Source organism: Manis pentadactyla, chromosome 5 (genome assembly GCF_030020395.1).
Source record: "Manis pentadactyla isolate mManPen7 chromosome 5, mManPen7.hap1, whole genome shotgun sequence".
Classification (NCBI taxonomy): domain Eukaryota; kingdom Metazoa; phylum Chordata; class Mammalia; order Pholidota; family Manidae; genus Manis; species Manis pentadactyla.
Window position 1 is genome coordinate 164025062 of NC_080023.1, and position 16368 is coordinate 164041429.

At 44.9% G+C, this 16368-nt stretch overlaps 1 protein-coding gene across 4 annotated transcripts in view; it reads left to right on the forward strand.

Annotated features, from left to right (window-relative positions):
- Nucleotides 1-16368, forward strand: part of PKIG (cAMP-dependent protein kinase inhibitor gamma) — a 75929-nt gene that overhangs the window by 52513 nt on the left and 7048 nt on the right. For all 4 annotated transcript variants that reach the window (XM_036902196.2, XM_036902195.2, XM_036902194.2 and 1 more), the window contains exon 2: nt 4188-4257. The gene's annotated coding sequence lies outside the window, so the exon portion shown is untranslated. The remainder of the gene's footprint in view (nt 1-4187; nt 4258-16368) is intronic.

Below are 16368 nucleotides of genomic sequence, written 5' to 3' on the forward strand. Positions count from 1 at the left end.
TGGAAGGAAAGTTAGACAGTACAGAAAAACATACTTAAGTCAGCACCCAGTGATTTCATTTCTCTGATTTTTAATAAGGCATGGCTAGGTCAAAGAGTATGACCTTTTTTAGATCTCTGATACAATTTCCAGTTTGGCACCAGAAAGTTTCTGCCTGTATAGAAGTAGCTGCCACTAGCAATACATGCTTGTCCCCCCCACTTCTCTTACCTGCACACAACCACCGCATTTCAAGTTTAGCTCTGATTTTCATTTCTCCTGGACAGTCTCTGCGTATCTCAAAGATGCTCATGTTCTGTGCTGCAGTGCCCTGGATGGGAGAATCCTGTATCTGTGGTGGGGGGTAGGGGGGAGGCTGCAGCCCTTGCTTGTCCTTTCCTGCATGTGTGCATGAATTCATTCACTGTGAAGAACCCCCTCCATGCTGGGCATGGTGCAGGGTGCCTTGGGAAATACCAAGGTATGTAAGCCTTAGAAGTAGCTTACAGTTTTAATAGGAAAAAGACTCAGATAACCCAACACATGTGTTTGTTATGTGCCCTGCGAGAGGGACAGTGCCTGAGAAAGTGGAGGGACAGTAGCCTTTGAGTGGAGCCTTCAATTCACTTCAATACATTTTTCATGTATTCAGCCAATATTTACTGAGCACTTGATATCTGCCAGGCACTGGGCAAGGTGATAGGTGGACATTATTACATAAAGCAGGCATGGTCCTTCGTCACACAAAGCTTACAAGGACATCTAGTGGTGCTATGAAATAAACAGGGTTAGTGATAGATGATAGAGGAGGCATGTGGTCAGGCCAGGCTTGCTTGAAGAGGTGTTGTTTAAACAGAGATCAGGAGTCAGTCACTTTCGACTTTGTGGGTGACATTTGCTTTGTGGAAATGGATTGGGGGCCAAGAGCTGAACAGGGTAAGGGGCCTGTGGCAGTCGTTAAGGGGAGAGATGACTGATGTTGGGGAGGACTAGAGGATGTGGGAGGAGTTGAAAGAAGAAGATGGATTTGAGAAATTTAGTGGCTTCTAGTCTGTGCCAGCCGCAGGGCTGGGCCCTGAGGGCATAGCGATAGGATGCTGTCTCTCAGGGCTTTAAAGGTCTAGCATCATTGGAGAAGAATGTGGTTGGGCAGAGAGAGGAGCATGGTTTCTTTAAAGGGGATTTCCTTCCCTTATTCAGCAGCTATTTTCTAGTATATGAGCAAAGTTTCTCTCTGAGGTGGCACAGAATATTACTCCCAGTCTATAATTTTTTCATAAGGGGCAGGAAGAATCTGTTACTCCCAAGAGCCTGTTTTTACTGATAGGCTTTAATATAGTTCCCCTTTCTCTGTGACTTCAGACCTGAGCTCCTAATGGACTTGGGGTTGGGAGACCTGTGTTTGTATCTCAGCTCTGTTCCCAACTTGAGGTGTGACCTAGAAAGATCCTTAACTTCTTTGGGCCTCATTTTCCTCTGTAAATGGAAATGAAACTAACCTGGTCCTGATCAAATAAGAAAAAGTATCTTGAAGTGCTGTAGAAATGTGAAGAATCATTATTATTTCGATAAAATATCATCAATGAGATAACCAAAGTTAAGAGCAGAGCGTTCCCGGGAAGAGCCGCGTATGCTTTCCAGGTAACCGGGAAATGGTAGACTGAGCGTCGGTAGCTCTTCTTCAGGAGCTTGTGAGGGCTGTTCTCTGCTTTTCTCTTTTATTTCATCCACTGGGATAAACTGTTTCCTCTGCTTTCTTCTTCCATAAGAATGGTTTGCAAAACAATCCATTGCATTCCTCTAGATTCCAGGACCCGTTGGATACAGATGCCAAAGCATCACAAGGAGAACCTTGTGCGCAGAGCTGCTGAGCTGCCCTGTGCAGGGCTTTCCTTCCCAGCGGAGAGATGCTCCCCTGAGTGTTGGCTATTTAATTGGGTTTGGGGGAGGAAGACAGTCAGGGGCACCAAGGCACAGAAAGCAGTCAACATCCCTGAACAAGCCCATGTGTCACCTTAACAGGGCAGTTCCAAGCCAAAGCTTTAAGCCTTCTTTTGGATTTTTAAGGGGGAATTTTTTTTAAACAAGATTTTATCTCCCTTTTAAAATGAAAGACATAAATGCTTGGGAAATAAAGTGCACTTTCTCCCTCCATGAAGCTTTCTAAAAAAATTGTTTTCCAACTATTAAAATGATAGAATGGAAAAGCTGTTCTATTTTGACCCAAAAAATAAAAGTAAGAAAAGCAGCAGTGCAGTCTACCATCCTATGTAAAGACAAATGGGTAGCTTGCGTGTTTACCAAAGTTCTGTCTCTGCTCTCCTCTGCTTCTTTGTTATTGTTTCTATTTTCTTCACTAATTTCCGCTAAAGTAATACTTGTGCTCATTGTGACCAATTAAACAGTCTGGGACACCCACCATCTCGGTTTTATTTTGTAACAAGCTGGTGGTGGAAAATGGTATCCTGTAGTTGCTTAATTTGTTTGTTCTTTACTACTTATAAGATGGAACATTGTTTCATGGCCATTTCATGTTCCTCTTCTGTGAAGTTCCTTCACCCTTTTTTTCTTGAATTGTTTGCCTTTTTTTTCAACAAGTTATAGGAGCTCCTTATAAATTTATATATTAAGGATTCCATATGTATTGCAAATATTTTTTTCCAATCTATTATTTGTTTATTAAAATTTTGTCTATTTTTCTTTTCATATTGTCTAGATTTCTTGCCTTGTTTAGGAATAATTTCCCCACCACAAAGTTATATGAATATTAAATGTTCTAATATTTTTATGGTTTTGATTAATTCCTTTAGAATTTATGTTTGCACATAGTGAGAGGTAGCGGTCAGGTTTTGGTCTAGATATGTCAGCACCATTTATGAAATAAGCCATCTTTTCTCGTTTGCACTATAATCCCATCTATGTTATAAATAATTTCCTTTATTGTATCTATTTCTGAACTTGCTATTCTAGAGTCTATAGACCTATTTATCTATTCTTATGTTACTACCATATCTCTTTGTTACAGTGTCTGCACAGTAAACTTTTATCTAATAAGACAAATCCCCTATTTATTTTTTATAATTTTATTTATTATTTCTTGGCTGATTTTCTTGGTTATTTATTATTCTGTATGAGCTTTAAAGTAATTTTATCTAGTCCCTCCTCCAAAAACACCCTTGGTATTCTTACTGAAATTTAATTAAAATTACATAGACAATTTTGGATGATTAGACTTTTCTACCCTAAATCATGCTTAACTGGTTTGATGCTTATGCATTCTGTTACTATATTTTGTTGTTTTTACCTTTAAATTTTTAATATGGAATGTTGTCTTGAGTAAAACAATATTTCTGTGTTTGTCCTGAATGATCAAGGACCTTAGGAAGTTTTCACTCTGATCTCTCTTCCATCTTCAATGTTATAATTTTCAAATATATAATATTGTCAAATTTGTTTTTATCTCTCCATTCAGCTTTGTTTCACTCAATCAGTACTTTAAATTTACCAATATCCTTCCTAATTTTGCAGTCTGTAAATCGCAAACTTGCCCAGTCTTTGTCTGAAATTATCTTTTGCCTTCATTCTTGATATTTCAGAATTTTAAATATATGTGTAATGATAATAAAAGTGATGTATGCCTCTTTTGAAATTGTCAACCAAAACCAAAATAGTTAATGTAAAAAGCAAAAGTCTATAATTCCTTTTCCCCCAGTTTCTGAGTCCCAGAGAGAAGCAGAGTTTATAGATTGCTATTTGCCTTTTTCTATATAGATACCCAAAAAAGTATGTACACAAATGCAGTTCTTTTTTCCAAGCATAAACAATCATGTTTATATTTTTTATTAAAAAGAAGTAATATTTACAAGTTTACACTACTTTTTAATAATAAAGCATGAACATTTTTCCATGTCGGTACAGCAAAATGTCATCCTTTGTAATGGCTACATAGTTTCTCATGGTATTGATAACACCACAGTTTAACTCTTTTTCCTAGTAACAGACATTTAAGGTGTTTCCTCCTTTTTTTGCTATTATACAATAGCAAAACTTTTACTTCTGTGTTCATATCTATAGATAAGGTTCTAGGTATTTGACTGACCCAAAGGATGTGCACATTTAATGTGTTAATAGATATTGTTAACTTGTCCTCCCATTACAGCCCTAGGGTATGTCTGGCTCTGATCTTTGCTTTTCTTCTGGTTCTTTAGAATTTCCACACTGACTAGTCCACAGTGGGAAACCTGAAGAGATGCGAGCAGGAAAAAGAAACTAAACCAGGTGGGTAGTCACGTTGTTCCTGCTGTCCTGCCATAACATCACAGGTGCTGGCCTAAATACCTTTATTTCTGTTTGAAGAAAGAAAAGAAATAGGTTCCATATGAAACTAGGAATGTTGGTCCTATGAAGAAAAGGCAGGATGGCCCTTTTCGGAAGTTGTATAACATCACACTGCAATTTCACAGTCACGATTCCATTTTCAGACGGTTGCTTTATAGCATCAGAAAGACATTTTACCTCTGTTGGCTTAAAAGAGAATGGGTTTCTTCAGCCATCCACTTAGGCAGATGGAAGCCTACACAGGAGTTATTAGCAAACTTGGGCATGATGCCAGCCTTCCTCTCCACCAATGTTTGTTTTCATAAAGATGGGGGCGCATTATGGGAATTTTGATACTGTGACAGAGAAGCAAAAACAAGCCCATAAAAAACAAGCACAGCCCATGATCTGAAGAGGAGAGCCTGTGTGGGTCCCTTCTAGTTGGAAGAAAATTGCAGTTCATAGAACATGAGTAGCCTGCCTGGAAATATGACCATCTTGGGTCAGTGTTCATATTTTTATGGTATTTAATGTTTCTGGCATAAGTTAGTAATTTTTAACAGCCTCTGATCCATGGTTCATGCAATTTCCCCTATCCACAAGCTGCCCATCTTCTTTCAGCTCCGTCTCCTTGCACTTAGGGCAAAATTTCCAGCCTTTTTTCTGTCCAAGTCCTAGTAGTCCTGGGAGTATGGGGATGTCCAGCTCTTTGAACTCCTTCTCATGGCCTAGCCTGCCTCCAGTGCCACAACGAAGATTCCTCTTTGTTGTCAGAGCTAGAGTCTCCTTTGCAGGCAGCTGCTCTGGGGTTAGAAATCCTCTGCTGCTTCTCAGCAAGCCTTCTGGGCCTGGGCCTGCAGTAGCTTCCTGAGCCACCAGGCCTGTTCTGACTCAGTGCTCCTGGGAATCCCCTGGACACAGATGTTTGCAGCAAGTAGAATGCGGCAGTCAGCTCCCAGGACTGTTTATCTGGCCAAGGCCGGTTGAGGTGGGCAAGCTTCCAAAGGACCTTCTGTTCCAGCTGCCGTGGGAGCATCAGGGCTCAGAGCCACGGAACCTTGAGGATGCTGGGGTTTTAACTAGGGTTTATGGTTGGCTTCTGGGACTCCAAATTCCTCATAATCATGGGTACAGTTTTATGTATGTGTACATGCACACATGTACATCTTCCTGGGCAAAGTGTCCGTAGCTTTCCTCAGATTCTCAAAAGCCTGTGACCTCCGGATTTTAAGAACCATTGGTCCGGAAAGAGCCTGACGTGTTAACGGGCTGCTGTGTCCCCTTAGGCACCAGCCTCCCAGATGCCAGGATCTAGGGTGGCCTCTCCAGGCCTCTAGGTTTTTCTGTTTGGGGGTGAAAAAAAATTGTCCCAGTTATGATTGGCTTCTGGGACTCAAAATTCCTAATACAAAACTACCTAATGTCACTGAAGCCTAGACACATCCATGGGAGTTTTCCATATCTGGCTACAAAATTGCACACCCAACCCCTGTTCACTGAACACAGCAGGTGTCCTGAACATACTCAGCAGGTTTGCTGGTTTCTGGGTTCGTAGGTCAGAAGGGTTGCGCCAGACAGCTACACTGACATCAGCGAGAAGAGTGTTGACAGCTGAAATTCCGTCTGGCTCACCACTGCCAAGAATAGCATTAAATGTTTATACACATTATCTTATTTAATCCTCGTAAGCCTCCAGTGTGGTTGGTACTGTTATTTTGCATATGGAGAAACTGAGGCACAGAGAGTTGTAGTAACTCACCAGAGACCATGCCGCCAGTAAATTAGTAAGTGCCACACAACTCAAGCACATGAGCTTAACCACCAAGCTTTATGGTGAAAGTAAAGGACATTTTTAGAAAAAAAAATAAAGCAAGCAGAAAAAATATGGGGGTATCTAGTGTAGGGCCAAATGCCCTGTATATTGTAATACTGAGAACATTGCTGTATTGTAGCAGATACAAAAACCGTGCTAACAGCACTGATCTTAAATCATTTAAAAATGATTAGTGGGTAATACATGAATGCATTACTTCTATACCTGAGAGGAATTTCTATCCTGTAATTCTGATAGGGTTTTCTTTTGCAGCTTTTTTGAGATACAATTCACATATTGTATAGTTCCGCCATTTAAAGTGTACAATTCAGTGGCCTTTGTATATTCGGAGTTGTGTATCTATCATCATAATCAATCTTAGAACATTTTCATTACCCCGAAAAGAAGCCCTGCACCCTTTCCGGATCCTCCTCCCAACCCCAAGCCTTCCCCAGTACTAGGCAACCACTAGACTACTTTCTGTCTGCGGATAAGGTTTTGATACTTAAAAGAGTAACAGTGTGGGAATCTTGGTGATCTGGAGTGAGTCATTCCCTGAGGAATAATTAGACAAAGTAAATTTGACTCTGATGTATTTTATAAATGGCTTTATTAGCTAAGAAGCTACAAGCATGTCTTTGATATGCCCGAATTTGGGGTTGACATAGGCAAGAGACAAGGTTTTTCAGTGTAATTTCTACTTGTCAACATTGCCTGTCATGTAGGCTCTTCTCAGCAAGCGGCTGTAAAGTGATGATGGTTTTGTGGGGCTATGTTTCTCCATTGGCGTCAGAACCAGCAGCAGTTCAGCACGTGATCTTTTTGCTGTCATCTGAATCCCTGGCTTGGTGTCCCTCTCTGCCTTGCTGCAGTTTGTCAGTGTTAAGGGCACTTGTTCAGACGCCCATCCCTCTGAAATTCAGAAGGCGGCGTGCAGAGGGGCCCAGCAGGGACTCAGAGGGCGCATAGCTGCAGGCTCTCTTGAGCTCTCCTGTCAGCAGATCCATTGTACATCTCTTCTAACTCGTTCATTCTCTCTTTTCGAAAATATTTATTAGGCACCATGCAGGAGCATTGTCGTAGGCACCCAGCCAGTCACTCTGGAAGTGCTTCATCACCGTTGTGACAGCGCTTAGGCTTATTCGAAGCCAGAGGGCAGGGAGTTTGGTAACAGAACAGTTCTCTGATGTGGTGACACAGGCGCAGCGGCATCCACATCGGGGCAAAGCCGCCCCGGGGGTGCACCACCCTGAGGACGCGCACTGGGTCGGCGGTGAGGAGGCGCACGTTCAAGTCCTCAGTCAGCCACCGCCTGGTTGGAGGACTGTCGGTGACTCATGACACTTCTCTGAGCCATGGGCTCTCTCCACTGTGAGGGTTAAATAATGCAGTGCCTTCAGTACTATTGCCAAAAAGAGTATGTACTTAGTAAGTGTGGAAGGAATGAAAGGACATGCTGTAGTTCTCAGTGCTGGAGCAGAATTCTCACAGGTCAGATGACTAGATGGAGCCAGGTATAAATGAAGGCAGAGGACAACCTCCCTTTCTTCTAGTCACTCGCCTCCTGCCTCCTCAGCCCTTTAAGCTCACCTTTCTTAGGGTTCCCATGTCCTCTGCTCCCCCGAGCCAAGGAGAGAGGTACTCCTTTTGAGGCTGTGGGCCTAAGAGCCAGCCAGTCCTGGGCATGAATCCAGGCTCTGGGGTGTCCTAGCTACGTGGAAAAGGGATCCAGTGATAGAGGGCTACTGTGAGGCATAAATAAGATGATATATGGGATGTGTCTGTGCCTGTGTCTGACACGTAGCACGCCTACCCCACAGATGGGCACATTTGGTCTCCTCCCCCGCTCCCAGCTCCCAGCCCCGCAGCCTCCTTGTGATCTGTCTGGACCCCGGGCAGGCCCCGCTGCCTGCCTGCTGCTCCATCTGCTGGGCACACTTTCCCCAGGCATTCGCCTGCCTCTGTCCCTTACATCTTCAGGTCTCTGCTCCAGTGTCACTCTATCGGGGAAGCTCCCTGTCCCCTCCACAGGAAAGCCCTCTCCCCTTGCCCTGCTGTGATTTCCTCCATAGCACTTCTGCCAGCTGATATTTATTCTGTTTGCTAGTGCAAGTCACTCCACTAGAATGTGAGCTTCATGAGGGCAGGGAGTCTGTCACCCACTACTGAATCCCCAGTGTCCAGTGAGCAATGCGAAGGAGGGGAGGGACAGCTTCGTTAAAATTAGTGACCATGTCTGATGACCAGACTCCTGAGGCTCACCCTGCCGTAGACATCGTTTTGTTACAGCTCTTAACTACCAAGCTTTTTAAAGATTCTGAAAGCCTTTAAAGACTTACACACAGAAGTGGTCCTTAAGCCCTTTTCTGTCTCATTACATGTGTGATCCTCCTACCAGTAACAGGCTGCTGGAGGCAGTGGTCTTCAGGTAGAAAGCACATACCCCTTCCCCTTGCCTGGCATTTTGAAACTGAGGGAGGCATGACCCTCCCCGAGTGATTCTGGTAATTCTGATATGTACTCTCCTGCTCCCTTGTTGAGAATTATAGGTGTACGAGTTGATCTCCCCCTAACTAGCCCGTGAACACTTCCCTTAAGGGCACAATGGTGTCTCACCATTTTTGTATCCATGGCACGTAGTCCCAGGCCTGGTGTGATCAGTAAAATTTTGTTAAATGAATGGATGAGTGAATTAATAGTATAGAGATGACACCTTACTTCTTTTCGTTCTTCACAGTAGGTGTGAGGCATGCTTTTTACAGACTTCTAGAGGATAGGAAGTGGGACCCCAGAGCTGGAAGTAACGCTAGAATCACTGGTTATCCATGCTGGATAACACTTCAGCCTCAATACTTAGTAGTTTAAAATAACGTAGTAATTTATTACCTTTCATGGTTTCTGTGGGTCAGAGATTTGGGAACAGCTTGGCTGGACAGCTCTGGCTTGGATCTCTCGTGCAATTGCAGTTAGGTAGTGACTGGAGCTGAAACAGCAAGGGGCCAGTGCAGCCAGGGGCTGCCAGCTGCCTGTCTCTCTCCATACTGTCTGCATGTGGTCACTTTGTGGGACTGGTTTGGGCTTCTTCAAAGCATGGCAGCCTCAGATTTCCCACTCGGCAGCTCACAGTTTCAAAGCCAAGTGTCCCAGGAGGAGCCAGGTGGAGGATGTGTCACCTTTTTTAGCCCATCTTGGAAGTCACACAGTGTCACTTCTGTTGCAGTTCTGTTAATTAGAAACAAGTCACTAAGGCCAACTCATTCAAGAGGATGCAGGTAAGGCTCCACCTCCGGACAGGAGGAGCATCAGAGAACTTGCAGATGTGTTTTAAAACCACCACAGAGATGCCCAGTTTACCCCTTCATTCCACACTTGAGACCCCTGAGGCTTAAGGGGAAAGAACTTTGCCCAGAGCCACCCCTCCTGGCACCAGCAGAGCTGAAGTTGAGTCCAGCCCCGAACCTTTGGCCGGCCGCTTGGAAGTGACCTCACTTTCCCTTCCTGCCCTCCCCTCACAGTATGACGGGGGCTGCTGGTCTCTGGGAACCTTGCTCTCTAGCTGAGCCCTCACCAAGTTTAGACCGTGTGTAAACAGCAGGCGGCCTGGGGAGACCCAGCATGCCTGGTCCACGAGAAGTAATGCAGCTGGACTATTCTGCTTTTTCCCAACACCTCCATAAAAATGTAGACTTTCATGGACTGAAGAGTTTCTATCACTTCCCAAGCCCCAGCCTCAGCCCGACGTGAAGTCCTTACGCTGCCCTGCCACAGGGTGAGATATGGCTGCTGAGGGGGTGGGAGTTTGAAAGTCTGTGCCCCCAAATAACATTTTTACCATTGCTGTAAAGTTAGGTTAAAAACAAAATAGAACTCGGTGGCACGCTTCGGAGAATCAACCCAAATCACTGAAAAGATTCGGAACATTTTTACCTCCAGCTGAAAATTCTAAACAGAATTTTGCTTCCATATGAATAAAATGTATCTGGGTGTATGTTTTAGCTGGCATTGTAGAATGTTTTCTTGGGACTTCGTTGCTTTCTTGCCCTTCCTTCAGAAATGCCCTATTATGAGGTTGGGGATAGAGGAGAGAAAAAGGGTAGAAAAGGGAATGGACAGTTTTTAACAAACCCTTACTATGCGTCAGGCACGATGCTAATTCACTTCTGTGCTTCCCAGCCTGATGCACAGGCTCAGTCCTGCTGCACATTCAGGGGGTGTATGACCTTGAGCTGCTTAACCTCTCTGCACCTCATCTTCCGTTTTTGTATGACAGGAATAATAATGCTTTCTCCTTCATAGAGCTGCTGTAAAACTAAATGAGATAATGCTTGTAGATGCTGTTGGCACGGTCTGGCATATAGTAAGGATTTCATCACAGATTACTCGCTCACAGCCACTTTTCAAGGCGGTTGTTAGAGCCCCATTTTACAGACAAGGAATCTGTGGTCAGATGAGTGGCTTAGCTATAGGGGCAGAAGCTGAGCAGCCCCAAAGGCCTTGCTGTGTCCACCACTTCTCACAAGACTCCAGGCAGCTCAGCCAGGTCTTCCGGGCATGCAGTAGTGGTGGACAGAGGGATTCTGGAGACTTAAAACTGCTACAGCCACATGTCAGGCTCCTAGAGCAGGAAAACTGAAAAAGGCAGGGCCAAGAATCCATCTATGAGGCTCTGTAAAGAGCAGAATGACAGAGAATGTTCCGGAAGAGAGAACAATCTTGTGAGGGCCCTGAGGTCAGGAAGAGCTTAGCTGATCTGTGGAATTAAAGAGCAGAATGGGTCAAGAAGAGAGTGGACGTGAGACAAGGTTGCAGCAGGAAGGCAGGGCCAGACCAAGGTAGGACTTTGGGGCTGTGTAGAGAGTTTGGATTTTGCCAGAAGGAGTGGGAAAGTATCAAAGGTTGAATGAAGCAGGGGAATCACATGACCCAATGTCTGATTTGTGAACATCACTCTGGCTGCTTGATGGAAAATCAACTTTGGCCCAAAGGCAAGGGAGGGGCAGGGATGCAGTGAGGAGGTGCCACTAGGGGCTTAGGTGAGAGATGGTGGGGACCACGTGGTGCATGTAGAGGGAGAGGTGGGCCAGTCCCAGCTCTCTTTTGCAAGTAGAAATGACAGGACCTGGTGATGGGTTGTAGGACTGTATGTGAGCCGTAAAGGAGGAAGAGAAATCCCAGATAGCTCCAGGTTTCCGTCTTGGCAGGCTGGGTGGATGGTGCCTTCACTGAGAGGGGGAAGGCTGGAGAGAGAGACTTCTGACGTGAGCTGTGACGTGTGTAGCGCTGGTGAGATGTGCAAAGGCTGAGCTAGGTAGGCAGTTAGACCGTCAAATCTGGAGCTCCAAGGATGGACCGAGCCATCTGGGAGTCATCAACACATACCATTAAGGGAAAGGCTAAGAACCCCAAGGGAGCAGACAGAGAAGAGGACCCAGGCCTGGTCCTGAGTGACCTCTAACACAAAGGTCCCTAATGGAGGAGATGCCTGTGTGGAAGAAGTTGAGAAAAGGCCTGAGAGGTTGGGCCCGGAGGATGCGGTGTCTGGAGGCCTCTGGAGGAGAGAGATCTGAGCAGAAGGGTGTCCGTGGCAACTGGGAGTCACTGAGGACCTTGTGTGACCCCAGCACCCTACCCGTTCCTCCTTACCTCACGGCCTCCCGAAGCAGGTCTCTCCACCACCTGCACCCAAGGCCGCGCAGCTCTGGCCTGCTGGGTGCTGAGGCCAAGGCCCCCGCCTGACTGCCTCCAGACAAAGCCTCAGTACGGGCATCAGGCACTGACCTGGCAGGACACGGGATTCTCTCTGGTGACTATGCTGTGGGTGGGCCCTTACGGCACTAGATCGAGCTTAGCAGCCATCCCCAGCAGGCTGCATGTAGCTAGATCCAGCTGCCCTGGTATTTCCCAGGTTCTGGGAATGTGCTAGGCTTGGGGCCCTGGCATTACTGTTTGCCTTGGTGCCTCTCTGGTTCTGGCTGCCCCTCACAGAGAAAAGCCGCTTCCCTTTGAATCTGAGGAATGCCAGCTCAGTAGGCCCTGGTATTTCCATCCGTTTTCCATAGCTCTTTATTCCCGCAGAGAAGCCTTAGAGAGCATTTTCCCCATTCCCAAGGCCTCTCCCATGGGACCAAGTCTCACTCTGTGTTCTGTGTCCTTTGAAAAAGGGTCTGCTTTCTTTTTGTATAGTCTCTGCAAATATTTAATTTTTTAAAAAGAAAAAAAAAAAACAGGAAATGACCTTTCTGGTATATTTGGAAAACAATTTGGAGCTGTAATGGAACCGGCCTGAGCAATGAGGACTGATAGCTGCAGACTTGGAACAGACCGTGTAGCTCTTGGCAGGGCCCAGGGCCACTTCAGTTCACGAAACTAGGGGGAGAATTAAAGACTAAAGGGAGAAGGCGGCTTCCTGTGGGGAAGCCTGGCAGTGCCCGGAGCAGGCACCTGCAAAGCCTCAGCCTCTGGCCCCAGGCCAGCGAAGGTCTGGGAAGCTGAGTACAAGGGCTCTTCTCTTCTGTCCTGGGCTCCAGGATCAAATGTCTTCCGAGTGTCCAGACCTCAGCAAGGCCCCCAAACTTCCCGAGGATGAGGAAGAGCAAAAGAACGTCACTCTGGAGCGCTCTGTTGACCTTGATGTTAGATTGCTGTAGACTCGGATTGGCTGTTGGCTATGTGTGGATCACTCTCCATTCAACCTTCCTGAGATTCTCAGCACAAGGTCACCTCCTTAAGGAGGACTTCCTTGACCATACAAGCTTTAATTGAACCATCCACATGCAGAGAACCCTATTTTCTTCCATAGCACTTAGAACAATCTGTGATGATAGACTCATTGACCTGTTCAATGCCTTTTTCTTTTATCAGATTGTAAATATCTTTTAAGTCTCCAATGTATACACCATACCTGGTACAGTGGGTGGCATATAGAATGTGCAGTAAACACTGAATGAATGAATGAGTGAGTGAATGAAAAGAAGGAAGGAAGGAAGGGAAGGAGGAAGGAAGGAAGGAAAGTCAAGACTAGAAGAGACTTAGAGATCCTCTTTCAACCTATATTACTCAGATGGGAGAAAAGGAAGTTGAAGAGGAAGGGACCCAGTGGGGTCACCCTGCTGCAGAGACTGAGCCAGACCTTTGGCCTCTGTTAGGATGAACGACTGCATACCCTTTGCTCGTTCTACCCTGGAATCTAGAACATTTTATTCACTCATTCATTGAATATTCATTGAGCTTAGACTATGTGAAAGGTCTTTCAGATATAGCAGTAGACATGCCGGGCAGGACCACCACTTTTGTGGAACTTGTATCTTCCTTAGCACCTTAAAGCACAAAAGAAGGAAACCTAAGTTTGACCTTCTATGTGCCATTAAACACAGAGTGAAAACAAAGGAGTTGAATGAAAATGGACCATACTAATTACTTATTCATTGCCTGCCTCTAACATTCCCCTACCTTATCAGACACTCATCACCTCACTGACACTTCACACCAGCTCCTGAGCAGCAGCAGGGTGTTACTGTTATCCCCCAAATTGCTGAGGAGGAAACTGGAGTCCAGAGAGGTGAAGGGAGTTGTCCAAGGTCTCTGAGCGAGTAAACAGGGATACAGACCTGTGCACTCTCACTAGATGCCTTCCACCACACCACACTCACCCCTCAGAAAGTTGTGATGGCACTGGAGTCTCCCGAGGGGCAGCATGGCATGGGAGAAAGAGCTCCCAGCCAGGACTTAGGACTCCTAGATTCAAGAACTTTGGGCAAATCACTTTCCCTTTCTGAACCTCAGTGTCCTCAGCTATTAATGGGAGGCTTGTCTAGGTGAGCTCTGGGATCCCTTCTAGTTTGATTATTACACAGTTTGAGATCAATGGAAAAATTAAGGTGGATCTCTCATTCCTTAAAGCAAATAAATTCCAGATCAAAGATTTAAATATGAAAAATAGACCTATAAAAGTATAAGAAAATACTAATCTTAGAGTGGGGACTACATCTCTAAGTATGATGCAGAAACCATAAAAAAAAATGGATCAGTTTGACTTCATGAATAGAAAAAAAGGTGTGCATGGGGAGAAACACCAAAAATAAAGTCAAAGAACAAATAACAAGTAAACAATCACTTGTCACTCCTTTTAATTAAAAAAGATGAATTTCTTTATAAAGAACACAGATCACTAAGAAGAGGGGCTATGATCCAATAGAAAAATGGACAAAAGTGTTTGAGTAAATAACAGAGAAGAGGAAACACACAAAGATGTTCAGCTTCATTCACAGGAGCCATAGAAGCTGAAAACAGCCACATAGTTTTCACCTGGGCTGAGGGGTGTGCTGATGAGAATGTGGCAAAAATGAAGTACCCTTCGTATATGCCAAGTGGATGTTAAATAATTATGCTCTGGGGGTGGGGGGAAACTAGGCAGTATCTATTGTAATAGAAAAAATTCACAGATCCCTTAATGGGGCAAATTCTGTTTTTATGGAAAGAACACCGAAGTCCATCAACAGGAAAATAGTTCACGTACAGTAGTAAGGCAACAGAATACCATGCAGCCAGTAAAAATGGTTAAAAAAATTTAGCTGTATAAGGACTTTGGATTTGTTCCTGGGGTTTTGATATAGTCAATGCTGCAGTGGCTTCCTAGTGGTCTGGATTTGTTTCCAGCATAGATTTTTAAATGAAAAAAGCATGATGGAAAACAACCTTTTATTTTAAATAAAAGGAAGGGAAGGAAGGAGGGGGTGTGTACATTGCACAGACCGTCTCCGGAAGGACACAAGAAAGTGCTTGCCCTGGGGAGGGTGTCTGAGTCCAAGGAGGCCACTGAGCTCTTACTCCTTTTTCTTTTGTACCTTTTGAGTTTTATACCACATGCACACATTCAAGAATTAAAATGAATTCTTTCACAAAATTTAGAAAATGCAAAACAATATTTTAAAATCATAATACATGATTATATTGATTGAGATTCTTCATTTAACAGTGTATGTGAACATCTTCCAGTGCCTTTTAAAAATATTCATATTTTAATGCCTGGATAGTATTTTATTTGAATATAAATTAGTTGGATATGTATATATTTCTTTGTTGTCCATTTAGGTTTTGACATATCCATTTAGGAGCTCATTTTGGTGACTTTAGGTTTTGATTGTGATAAATAATACTGTGATCCACCTCTTTGTTCATTTATCTTAAGCACAACTTGGATTATTTTCTTAGGATAAATTGTTATAAGCTGACTGGCTCAAGGATATGGAAAAAGTTTGGATTTCTTGATGCATCTTGTCAGGTCACTCCTTAGAGACATCCTGGGAGTTAACACTCTCATTAACAGAGTCAGAAAATGACCATTTTCTGGCATAATTTCCAACTCTGAGGATTCTTTCTTTTCTTTCTCCATGTGCTGTTGCCTATAAAGAGCAGAGTGTGAGGGAAGAATACAAATGTTGAAGAAAAATGAAACTGTGTTTTTGCCCTGCAGGTCAGAGAGCCCCCGAGACCCAAACTCAGAATCACTTTGGAAAATTGCTCTTCCCTGAGTGGTTTGGGCTGGGGCAGCTGGAGCACGTTAGCTCGGTTAGTGTTTTCCAGGATTGGCCTTCGAGCTTGGCCAGGAGTTCAGCTCCTTGCCCTAGGCAGCTTGTGAGGTCAGCTGGGCACGGGCAGGAGCCCAAGCCTGACGGGTATCTGGTCCAGCGGGAAGCGGGCCTCTGAGGTGGAGCCTGCAGCTCCCCCAGCGCCAGATCCCAGCGATCCCAGACTTAACGGCAGGGCAGCCTGCAGCGCACAGAGACCTCCCCTGCTGTCCTGAGAGGGAGTTCCTCATTGCCCCTACAGATAGGGAAAGAGGGATGGAGGGTAGGAAGATAAGTAGAAAGATTCAAATCTAACTCAACGAGTATGTATTGAACACCCACTTTTTTGCCAGGGTCAGGTGCTGGTTCAGGTTCTGAAATGGAGCCACAGAGCTCAGCCGTCCGCATCAGGCTTGCAGACTGGCCTGGTGGACATCCAAACAGCCCTGTTGTCAGGCCGCCAGCATTCTCATGGGAGGAAAAGAGCTGAAGAGATGGGGCTCAGGGAAATGGTGCGGCCTGCCCAGGGTCTGTTCCTTCCCCTCGGCGGCAGATATAATGTGGAGCATGAACCTGGACCTAGGGGCCAGGTAGGGCTGCCTGACACCTGAGTCATGGTGACAAACTCATCTCACCAACCTCAGAGCTGTCGTGGCAGTTTTGTGAGGTACATAAATCGTAAGGACTTGGCAA